The sequence below is a fragment of the Ammospiza caudacuta genome, chromosome 4 (assembly GCF_027887145.1).
Source record: "Ammospiza caudacuta isolate bAmmCau1 chromosome 4, bAmmCau1.pri, whole genome shotgun sequence".
NCBI lineage: Eukaryota > Metazoa > Chordata > Aves > Passeriformes > Passerellidae > Ammospiza > Ammospiza caudacuta.
The window spans coordinates 70317702-70323253 of record NC_080596.1 but is presented as its reverse complement, the minus strand read 5'-3'; positions in this window follow the sequence as shown (position 1 = coordinate 70323253).

Sequence of the window (5552 nt, the reverse complement as noted above, 5' to 3'; positions counted from 1 at the left end):
TTTTATCTCCACAGGATATATTAAAAGAGTAGAAAGGGGAGTGGGATGCCATGACTTTTGTCATGCCTCTGTTGACATGAACAAGTTGTAAAGCTGCTGATTATGAGATTATTACATGGCCTTTCATTATCATTTTCTCCTTAAGGCAGAGAAGGAATTTGGTCACAATTTGATTGTGTTCCTGTTCTGTCAGCCGTGACATATTTAAGGCATTAATGCAAAAAATGAAACTGTTTTTCTCAGATATTTTTACTGTTTGGTTGTGATCTACAGCTAAAGCACAGCCGAGGAATTGCTCCTGACTATAACTAGGGATAGTCTGAACTGGGTCAGTTCAAATGCTGCAGGGCTACACAGGCCATTGAGCAGTGTAAAACACTGCTAAATCTGCTTGGGAAGGACAGAATAAATGGGTTATGTGTTTTTTCGCATATAGGCTGCAAGTGCATACACAAGCCTAAATATAATCAATGAAATCATAATAAAGTCTTTTTACACCAGCTTTCTATGTCGCCTAGTGGTATCTCATTGTGTATCCCAATTACCTTTATGTCACTGTTCTGAAATTTGTTTAAAACAAGAATAGGAAGACAGAAGCAAAACTGGCAGAATATTTGTATTCATAAAATGATCAAATTGCAATGATGCTAGTTCATATGAAATCTCAAAAATAAAATGCTTTGAGTCTCCTACAGAATGTGTGAATAGGGAGGTAAGATTGGGATACCTAAGATCGGGATTAAACCAGAGAGTCTTCATAAGGTAGAAGAAAAAACTAAGTAGGTTGTCTAATGGTGGCCAATAGAAAATACTGAGGTAACAGCTGGGTCTGCCTTCTTCAATGTTCAGGCATTTTGCTCAGTCAGGATTAACTCCATGGATTTTCCTCACCAAGAAAACAAAATTCCAAAATTCCAAAACCCAGTCAGGAAATCACTCTTTTGAGTTTATTGTTAAAACTTGGCTAACTTTGCAAGAAGCAGGACTGGATTTCTAGCATCTGTTAGTGCATTTCAAAACAAGTCCTTTATGGTCTGGTTGGCTTTATCGTCCAAGAAACTGCTCTAGACATTCAGCTGTGTTTCTTCTCAATCTCATCTCTGTCAACTAATTCAGAATTCTTTTATATGTAGTAGAAGAGGTTGAAAATATGTTTTCCTTCCTTTCCAGAAGCGGCACATTTCTTTCCTGCTAAGGGATTTGATCTGCCTTGTGAAAGCAGATAAATCTGTGTCTCCCGCAACACACATGACTCCACAAAACACAGGACTATGGAAGAAGGCCCATAAACCATACTGTCAGGCTGCATTCAGAGAGAATAACAGCTTCTTATCACTTCCTAGGAATTTGTTTTCGAGGTATCAGGAACTGGCAGGCATACTTTGAGACCCTTTGCTAGATTACTTTCCTCAGGATTCAGCTGGAAGATTGTTTAATTTCAGGCCTACCAGTAATGAAATAGTTCTACATATGTGTGTACCAATACAGTTTCAGGTGTCAGATCAGCTCCAAGAAAAAGGTTGAGCAATACATGCTATTAAGGTGCAGCTCAGTTAGATATCAGTAAGTGAGAAATGGGTCATGATTCTGAAATCTTTTGTCAGGGTTATGATCACTATTTTTCTGACTGTCAGAGAAAAATATTACCCACTCCGTTTTCATTCACAATTTTATTTCTTTCAGGATATCTCCATTTTTGGGAGTTTGTCCCTTTTGACAACCTTAATGTTAGTTCAGGGAAACACAGCTAAGGTAATTTTTAAAAATTATTTTTCTTTTTTTCTTTAATGCTTATCTAATACTGATGAGACACTGAATCTAGAAAAGTGTTGGCTTTCATGGCACTGAATACAAAGGGTCAAGCCTTCCTTGTTGCTATTGAGCCTGTTGTGAATATTGCCCAAAGGCTGAAGTCAGCCCTCTGAATCTGGTACTTAGAGCTGTGGGCTCCACCTAAAAGATATTGCACAGCATTCAGAAAGTATTTTAGATTATTTTTTTATTGTAGTAAATATCATATCAGTATCAAAATAATTTAGTTCGACTAATTAAAAGTCTTCATAAACTATTGCTAAAGCAAAGGGGATCTAAATGCCATGCACACTCCATAATAATAAAAAAATGAAGTGTATTATCACAATCAAGCTGTTTCTTGGACTTACTTTAGGAAATACAAGTTAGGTTATAGTTCCTTTTGGCTGCAGTTTTTTAACACTGTTTCTCTGACAAAGGAAAGGTTAAGTAAGAGGGAGGGTACCTCATTGTAAGAAATCACCAGGGGCCAGGTCTATTCTTGGGATCATGAACGCATTGGCCTAAAGTGCTAAAATATGTGGCATTATTTTCTGAAGCTAAAGTATCTCCCTTTTCTGTCGCAGACATTTTTCACAGAAATCCTTTCTTTCAGATTTCTGCATCTTCTGGGAAGCAGAGGCCCCAGAGGAGAATGTAAACAATTGTTATCAGCTGCTGTGAAATGCAATAGGATGCACCTGTGATTGGGTCGTGTTCCATGTGTACCATTAAGAGCCAATCACAGGGCAAGCTCTCTGGAACACAGGGACAGAGAATTCTCTTGTTTTTAGATTCTATTCTATTCTATTCTTAGCTGAGCTTAGCAAGCCTCTGCAACTTCTCTCTTTATTCTATTTAGTATAGTAATAATGTATTATATATCATATATCAATAAATCCAGCCTTCTGATCAAGAAATAAGATTCTCATCTTTCTCTCACCCCAGCGACCTCCTCAGGTTGCTGTAATACTTTTCTTTCTGTTTTGAGTCTTGAAGATCCCTCATTAACTTAAACTTTAAAAATCATTTATTCTTCTATGTAACTACTACCATTTCATTTATTTCTCCTTCTGTAATAGAAACAGTCTGAGAAGTGTACCAAATCCTTAAAAACAAAAAGGAAGTGGATGGAGGGTTGGGGGTGTGGAGTGGAAATGAACAAACAAACCTACCAGATTTTCCATTTCGAGATATTTTCAGGAAGTTATACATTGCTGCTGTTTCCCATATTAAGCCACTTTATATTTTTCTACATGTTGATCTGGATCTCTCATAATAAAAGATTAGAAATCTGTAGGGGAGTATGAGCTCCCTTTTTTATAATTGTATCTCTAGTAATGTGTGTTTATCTCCAACGCAGGCTTCTAATCACTACCATACCTTAATTAATCTTTGATACTTGAAATATTGGCAGGTCCAAGACTGCAATGGATTTTCTATGTAAATATGCTGTCTTCTCCACAGAAGCCTGTGAATTAAAACACAATAGATCAGATTCCAAGCAGGAAGCTACCAAGAGTAATCTGCCGTCAAGATTGATTAAAATTGTCATTTTATCTGAAATTCTGTATTCCATGTTAATATAGTCTGAAGTCTTAAAAGAATGTGAATTTTAACTGAGTGTAATTGTTTACCTTCAGGTGAATTAAGCTAATCTAGAAAATGAAATACTGGTAATGTTTGTAGTATTTGTATTAGATGGCAGCAGAAAAAATGCTAGAAGATATTTTATAATTTAAAATAACCCTTTACAATTTTGTCAGAACAAGGGTAAGTTTTTCAACTATTTTGGATCCCATTATTAGGGCTTTCAACAAGGAATGCAGTAATTAAAATTCCAAATAATTCTATCTTAAGTATACAACATTTGAACCATAAAACCTTGAGGATCTTCCATGACTTCCTCTCATGGAAGCCATTACACTATTTTTCGTAATTATAGGCTGTTAATATTCTGTGTATCAGAGTAAGTTCAGCACAGTTAGCAACTGTGGTACTGAAAAACAATATTTATAATTCCTTGGCAATTTTTCTCCTTTCTGGTGCTCACATGACTATGTCAACATACATCACCTGTAACTAAGAAGTTGCTAACTTTCCTGGTAGCTGGGCTCCTCCACATTTATTCATTGACAGTCCTCAAAAGCAAACGTAGGATACAGCAGATAGCACCCTTGAATTGCTTGTAGGCATTGCTTAAGTTTTTCAAACAGAGCCACAGAAAAATCTGAGATTTCTGTTAAATATTTATGCTTCTTCTGCAAGATCATTACAGGAATTTAAAATCAAAATTGCATGAAATTTATGTCTTTAAATGAAAGGATAGAACCAGAAGTCATGTGTACAATCAATATTTCAGACAAATACTGTGTAAGTTATTCTAGGTTTGTATGTTTCTCTCTGTTTTATTTTTTTTTTCCTTTTTGTTTGTCTCTTTGTTTTACTTTGGAACTTTAATGATAAATTAAGTCTCTAAGAGGTGTATAGGGCAGAGAACTTATTTACTATATAATGAGCTGCATAGCCACTCTGAATTACAATCCACACTAAATCTGACTAATGCTATTTATTATTTGACTCCTGTTCTGCTTCAGAGCTTGTTTTATAAAAGTTTAAAATATTCGGTTTAAGGTGAAGTATGTAACTTTCACAGCTGAACTATCTTTGAAACCCTTCAAACTACATGATTTTTCCGTTTAAAAAAATAAGCCAATCTATGATTTGCAAAAACTCTGCAGAAATATGTAGTCTGCTGGATTTTAGTTGGACATTGAGCAACAAATACTAATGATGCATGCTGACAATATAGTCTCACAATTACCTTGAATTTATATCAAAATTTATTTCCAAATTGTTTCCTTGTACAAGTGACAAAAGGGAGGAATTAGGCTTTATAGCTTCATACTAGGAATCTTTTACTGTCTCTTTCCATCTGTCTTCTACAAAAAAATAACCTCCTTGATTCCAACATGCCGCCTTCCTTACTTTGAAAAGTTGTTTCAGATCAACAGCTGCATTCACCACAGAAGATAAAACATTCTGCACACTAGCAACTGACTGGACCTAGGAAATGGTAATCTTTTCTAGGAGAACATTTAAATTTCCCTAAAGAACAGAGAACCTTCTCATCCATGAGAAGAGGCTCCCTGAGGTTCTGGTTGAGGTATGAGTTCAAATGCTTTAACAAGGCTTTTATGCCTCTATCTGTTCAAAGGAGGTTACCTTTTCCACTGCTTCTTGTTACAAAGGCTGATGGATTTTAGGCTATATGTAATATTTTTTATGATTCAGAGAAATATCAGAGCAAAGATCTAATTCACCTAAATGCATACAAATTATTTCAATGATCCTTCAAAGCTAAACAACAAACAAAGGACAACAAAAAAGGCCAAATCCACAAACTGAAACCTAACACCTTTTGGAAATGCATTTTCCTTCCTGTCTTGACTTGCTTTTTGTCTCAATCTCTCTCTTTTAACCATCACTGCTTTTTCCATTTGCTCTCTCCTTCAACCTCAGTTGGCTGGAAAGTCCTTTTAATGTTCTCCTTGATGATTTCTTTTTTCTGCTGATCCCAGGCTGCTTCTTGACTCACCCAAGAACTCTTCTCACCATACATCTCTGTAACTACAGTTCTTTATCGATTCCAGGATGTTGCTTTCATTATACCCTTTCTAACACAACTGTTGATGTAACATCTATCCTGTGATTCCAGCATCAGGTTTTTTGGCACAGCCTTACCAGGTCTTGACACAAAC